Source organism: Phoenix dactylifera, chromosome 12 (genome assembly GCF_051530095.1).
Source record: "Phoenix dactylifera cultivar Ajwa chromosome 12, Ajwa_hap1_PhDact_Kaust_v1.1, whole genome shotgun sequence".
NCBI lineage: Eukaryota > Viridiplantae > Streptophyta > Magnoliopsida > Arecales > Arecaceae > Phoenix > Phoenix dactylifera.
This window is the reverse complement of record NC_143201.1, coordinates 5,731,773-5,738,888: the sequence shown is the minus strand read 5'-3', so window position 1 is coordinate 5,738,888 and position 7,116 is coordinate 5,731,773. Positions and strand designations below refer to the sequence as shown.

At 39.8% G+C, this 7,116-nt stretch overlaps 1 pseudogene; it reads left to right on the top strand.

The window, feature by feature from the left end:
- Nucleotides 1-1,573: 1,573 nt before the first annotated feature.
- LOC120104567 (adenylate isopentenyltransferase 5, chloroplastic pseudogene) lies at nt 1,574-3,316 on the top strand (annotated as a pseudogene).
- The last annotated feature ends 3,800 nt before the right edge of the window (nt 3,317-7,116 follow it).

Below are 7,116 nucleotides of genomic sequence, written 5' to 3'. Positions count from 1 at the left end.
TAATTTTAAAGTTATATGTAAACAAAAAATTAAAAAAAATTACGTCACCATGTAGATCATTTGTAAATATACAATATATCATAAAATAAAGCCAAAATCAAAAATTTTGGCATGATTTTTCCTTATTTTGCAAATTTTTAAAAAAAAATTGGCGTCAATAAAAAAAGCAAAAATAAAGTAGGAGAGAGGAAGCATACCTGATTTAGGGTTGGATCCTTCTTCAATTATGCCGAATCAGTATATTTTTTACTGTGAGAAAGGAGGGAGTTATTCGGATAGGTTGAGAAGGCTTGATAAACTTCTAGGGCCTTCCCAACCACTCTTTAAAACAAAAGAAAAAAAAAGGGTGAGGGGGCCGGTTTAGAATTCACCCCAGTTCCGCATGAGACCGGCCTGTTCAGACCAATTTTGACTGGTTCCAGCCAGTTTCTATCTGTTCGGAACTAGTTTCAGCTAGTTCGGGATTAGTTCCAGCCCGTTTAAGACCAGTTCTAGCCGATTCAGAGTTGGGTTTGAAAAGAACATGCGAGCCAACCGGGTCCCCACCAGGTCGGCTTGGAACGGCCGAACCAAGAGGCTCGGAACGGCCGAACCGGGCGGCTCGACCTAGTTCGGTGAATCTTGGTTTCTGTAATAGATAATATCGCAAAACTTTTATTTAAAAACTATAATTATTTCTTGAGTTTTGTAAAACAAGATATTTTGCAAAGCCGTAAATATTGGATAAGATTCAAATAGGATATTCTTTCCTATTTTGTCTGATTCATTGAACTCTTTCCAAACCTCATATGATAGGAATGGCTTTGAAGGGTAAATCAGTTTGATTGGTGACTATAAAAGCAAACCCTAGACTCGATGGTACCAAAGTTCCAAACTCAAGAACAATCTTAATTAGATTTTTTTTAAAAAAAAAATATTCTGAGGATTCTTCTCTTCTCCTCCTCCCATCTTCAAATTACAAGACCAAGTCGAGTAAAGAAGACTGTCACAGAAATAAACATTTTTAAGGTATTTTTCCTCGCTTTCTTACTACACTTTTTGATTTTTTTTTTAGTTATAATAGTATTTTTAATAGTTTCAACCAATCTTTATCAAGATATTAGCAAGTTATAGTGGATACAAAAAGATGCATGCCTACGAGAACAAGATTGTGATCCCATCTTTTTTTGTTTCTGCTCTATTTTTCTTTTATTTTGGTGGGGCACTTCTTTTGTTTCTTATTCTTTTTTGTTTAAATGAAAATTATTACCTTAAATTCAAAGAAACTAAGGGCCCGAGTGGCATCGCTTTTATTTTTTAACTTTTATTTTTAAAAATAAAATCATAGAAACCAAGGCAAAATTAATGTTTGATGTTAGTGTTTATCAAATTTTTTTATTATTATTCGAGAAAAAATGCTGCATTTAATGCATATTATATGCACTCAATGTCGATTTGTACAAAAAGTCTTGTGCGAACAATAAAGGAATCATGTATTACTAGCACTACTTTTGTCGGCGTTGTTGTTTTTCTGTCATCTTTTTTCTTTTTTGATAGAGAAAAGAGGTGGAAAACCTCCTTAGAAACGTAGTTTACATGACATGATTATAGATAAGTCCCTAAATTCCCATTTGAAATCAGTAAACTAGAGATGATCTGCATACGAAACCGTTTGTATGGCTCGTGTTACCTCCATAAGTTTGTTTCACGTACACAATCTACACAGCTAGATAGGCCACCAAGGATCTGAAGGCTCTCTCATAAATCTCCAACACACGTACGCCATTCTTGTATCTTTTTGCTCATGGCATTCCTTCTATACCATCACGTACGGCAGGCTTGCTCTCCAAAGACTCCGGCAGCTTCAGCCCCCCTTCCAGCTTGCCTGCTTTCGGACCCTTCTCAATGGAGACAGCCAGCCTCCCTCGTCGCCAAGGCAAGGTCGTGTTTGTCCTGGGCCCGACCGGTTCCGGAAAATCCAAGTTGGCCATCACCCTCGCCACCCAATTTAACGGTGAAGTCGTCAACTCGGACAAGATGCAAGTGTATGATGGCCTTGACGTCATCAGCAACAAGGTGACGGAGGAGGAGTCCGCCGGCATTCCCCACCACCTGATCGGTGGCGTGCACCCGGACGCCGACTTCACCGCTTCCGATTTTTGCCGTGCGGCCATGCATGCCATCGACTCCATCCTCCGGCGTGGTCGCGTCCCCATCGTTGCCGGCGGCTCCAACTCGTACATCGAGGCATTGGTTGATGGCGAGGGCAGCGAGTTCCGATCCCGGTACGAGAGTTGCTTCGTGTGGATCGACGTCGATCTGCCCCTCCTGCACTTCTTCGTGTCGATACGAGTGGACAAGATGGTGGAGCAGGGGCTGGTGGAGGAGGCGAGGAGTGCGTTCCGCCAAGATGGCGACTACTCGAAGGGCATCCGAAGGTCGATCGGGGTGCCGGAGATGGACAGCTACTTCCGCATGGAGGCATCGGTCGGTGAAGCGACGCGGGCAAGGATGCTGGAGGCCGCGGTCACTGAGATCAAGTTCAACACATGCACGCTGACCTGCAATCAGCTGAAGAAGATCCACCGCTTCTGCACCCTCCCTGGTTGGGATGTGCATCGCATCGACGCCACCGAGTTCTTCCTGAAGCGAGGCCAGGAAGGCGAGGCCGAGGCATGGGAGAAGGTGGTGGAGGGTCCTAGCAAGGAGATTGTGCAAAGATTTCTGAGCGGCGCCATCGAGGTTAAAGATGGGGTGAAACAGAGCAATGGTGCAAGTGGAGCAGTGCCCCGGAACCAGGCAAAGTATGTGAAGGGTGAGAGTAAGGCCGTTGCCAATGGAATAAAAACCAACGGTGTTGTTTGAACGGCCTGATAAAAGCCAACGGTGAGTGAGGTTTTAACCGTCATGGACTAGGTTTCTACCTCAGTATAATAATGCATCTTATGAAGATGCTCCTTTCCATTTAAATCACAGTCATAAGTGACTGGATTTCTCTTTGTAGATGGCTCATTAAATCTATAATGAAGTTTTGAAGTGTCGAATGCAGGAGAAATGAGAGAAGTACAACTTTCGAAATGAAATAATTTATTAAATTCATTATATGGATGGTGAAAAAAGATTATTGCATCAGAAAAATATGCATACTGATAAATGTTGTTGCTTGCATGAATCTCACGGCGATCTTGGCGAACAAATTAATGAAGATTTAGCAAGCCTGTTGTGGTTTTTAAAAGATGTCGACTTTGTCAGCCATTTTTTTGAACACCAAAATGTTATGTAGTATTGTAGGGCATTACATTTTAAATTGTTAGAATGGTTAGGATTTGCCTAATTAATGGACAGAGAGGTTGTGGTAGCACATTTGAGATATTTGTTATGAAAAAATTATGACTATTCTGTGCGAATTGTGTTCTTTGTTATAGTTTTTAAGATGATTCATTTTGAGTCAATATTATTCAAAATTTATTATTATATTTGTGATGCAGACATCTTAGATGGCTCCAAAGCAGGTTGCAGGCAAAGTATCTGCTGTTGGACCTACTAATATGGACAACGAAAGGTGTTACTTCAGCCACTTTATAAGTTTTATGGTCATCCTAATGCCGTGTATGTCTCGTGAACTTAAGGAAAGGGTGAGTGGCACTCTTTTTGGGCATATGCTAGGTCTACCATATATAAAACAGAGTAGGCCTGTGTTGGACATATTGCTCTTCTTTTGGGATGATGTTGAGGAGGATTTTCGGTTTGGTAGGATTCTAGTACCTTTTGTAGGGATTGATTTGGCACTAATCATTGGTTTGAGTGCCACAGGTGATGAGGTCGAATTGCATAGGAAGGGGAGGGTTATGTCTGACCTCATCACCCGATTATTTGAGGGTGACCACAAAAAGGTCGATAGAGATGCAATTAAAAATAGATTACGATACCTTGTTGGTAAGACCGAACGACAAGATGTGGAGGATTTCACGAAATTATGGGTCTTATATCTCTTTGGGACTATCCTCTTCCCAACCGTACAGTACTATGTTCCTAAGGCATTATGTTCATATGTTGATGATTTATACCGCTTAGGTTCATATAGTTGGAGTTTTGCCATTTTCTCTTTTCTTTGCCAGCAGATATCTAGTCTAGCCGATAGTGTGAGGACAAAAAACATCACCAGCGAAGGATCTACTAGATGTATGGATGGCTGCACGATCGCTCTGGTGGTAAGCATCTTAATATTTTTTTTTAAATTTTATTGTTACGATATATATATTTACTTGTAATTTGATGTTAACAATAATTTTTGCCAGCTATGGGCTGTTGAGCATGCGAACAACATTGTTGGAAGCCACCGGCCACCGTTCATGTACCCACGTCTCGTACGTTGGAACAACACCCCATTCCCTCGCAAGGTGGATGTGATCGCCGATGTTATGAAGAACTTAAAACAATTTGAGGTTTGAATGTTGATTTCTTACATTGCAAATATTTTAACTTGTTGCAAAACTTAAGTGTTCGTTGGCTTTAGGTGATCAAGAAGCTACAACCTAGAGAGTAAGAGTTGCATTTTCTCTCACAAGGAAGGCCACAAGTAGTTCGGCTGATAGAGATGCGAAGGGATGAAGAACTGCATCAATTGGTGTATGTTGGAACTCAGGTATCTTTATACTATGACTTAGCATTTCCGAAACTTATAACCACTTTTGATTTGGCACGCAACTTTCACTCGCCGACACATAGTTAACTCCATATGGCACATTCCTATCTAGTCTGTACACTTCATCAGGTCATGGTAGAACACATTAAAAAGCAATTGGCACACATTTATTCCCATTTGCCACGCACCTATCAAGAACATAGTTATTAAATCATGGCATACATTTTGGTATTATCTTGTCACACATTTCAGACTTATTTTCACACAATAAGCTGTGCTTGGAACATACTTCTTAAAGCCTAGCACACTTTCAGTTATTATTTACACATAGTAAAGTATGCTTGGAAGACATTTATTATAGTTTGAAACATTTCTGCACATAGTTAAGTATGTTCACTAAGATACTTTATAAATCCAATGCACACATTTCAGAGTTCTATGCACACATTTCACACAATAGAGTATGCTTCGAAAACACTTCTTAAAGTCTGGCACACATTTAGTTATAGACTACACCCAATAAAGTATACTTTGAACACACTTGTTATAGTGTGGCACACATTTAGTTCTTATCTGCACACAATTAAGTATGCTTCGAAGACAATATAAATCCAATGCACACATTTCAGACTTCTATGCACACATTTGACAAAATAAAGAATGCTTCAAAGATAACTTTGATTTCTTGGCAGCACACATTTACATCCACTTGGCACATATATATCATGTATCCACACTAATGGACTTCTTGCTAGCACACACATTTAATTCTTATCTACACATAGTTAGGTGAAGGAGCAAACTGCTGTTGGTGAAGCTATGGACCAAGCCGCTGTTGAGAAAGATGATATGCAGCATAGTGCAGATTCGGTGAAGGTATGTAATTATTTGGTTCGTACTATATATGCTTTTAGAATGGTAGTATAAATCATCATGAAATGTATTTTCCTATCAGGTTATTTGGTCCACTGATGCTGAGACAAAGAAGGAATGTGGAGCTCCGACCAAATATGTTTCCTCCTTATGTAAGCGCGTCAAGTTGGGAGCATGCGAGCGGAAGCCAACAGAAAAAGCTAAGGCCATATCAGAGCTTCCAAAGACTTATAAAAGGGCTAAAAAAAATTGAAAGTCACCAAAATAGATGAAGGTAGTATGGCAATTACCATTCAAAAGGATGATTCGCCTGCTCGGTCAACTAACTTATTGGAGCCTATCACTACTGCATTAATGGGGCTCCACAAGTCAGCTCCAGCAAGGGAGGAAACATCCCCTTCAGGAGCGGTATAGAAATGTCGTCTCGTCCTTATGTGATTTTGTATCCATATGCAATTTGCTAAGTTTATAAAGTTAACTTTGCTAACTAAAATTGTTGTCTTCACCATTTATTCAACTTAGCATTTAGTACTATTCACTAAAGTGGTAGATGTTGAGAGAGCGGTGTTGCCAGATAGGCCAAGAGTGGCACCAAGATGTACCTATCATGGAAAGAGAGAAGGTATACTCCCTATGTACTACGAAAAAGCTATTAATTTCTTCCTTGAAGAAAATCAGTTCGAGTAAGTTAGTTATATTAACTTTTAGTACCTCACATTTATCACCTTCTATTCTAGCTTAAACATTTGAATTGTGTGAGGGCATAATTTGGGAGGACGAAGATACTACCAAACCATCATGCACCGGTGATGCCTTAGTGCAGCTCCTACATGACAAGCCACTACGTAGTGACGTATGCTTCTACCTCACTTAACAGCATATAATTTGGTATTCACTGCTATGTTGTTTTATTACGTAAACATAATGAATGTCTACTTTCGCATATTGGAGCTTTTTCCTCGAGTGTATACTGAGATCATTGACAATCCGTGTTTATTTTTGCACTGCGAGATCCAGGTTTTCACTTATGGCTCATCATGAATTTTGTTTACTTTGTTGAAAAAATTCATATATTGTGTAGGTTGCTGTGGTTCAGCATCTACCGTTGTTTTCAGGGATAACCACTGATGTTACGAAAACAATTGTAGATTCATGGTAGCCTAGTCTTCAAATATGGTAACGGGAATTCAGTGTTGCTGATCTCGAAAAGTGTAGATATCTATTTATTCCAATAAATATGGGATGACATTGGTATCTACTTTCTCTTGACTTGAAGGAGTAGCATTTCGATTGTTACAACTCATTGTAGAGTTTCAACATTGGGGACGACGTTGTTAGATATGTTGGTATCACTTATACAATATGTTACACTAATTTTTTTTTTTTGTAATCATAGGATCCCCTAAAAATAATCTATTATTGACATTATTGCGAGCATCTTTTGTGCGATCGTGGCTAAACAACTGCGTCGGATACCATATCCCTAAATTAGCCTATCGTGAAATTCGAGAATGTGCATAACAAAAGCCCGATAGTGTCGACTGCGGGGCATACATGCTTATGTTTGCAGAGGCACTTATACGAGACACCTCGAGACCATTGCAGGAAGAATTCAAGGA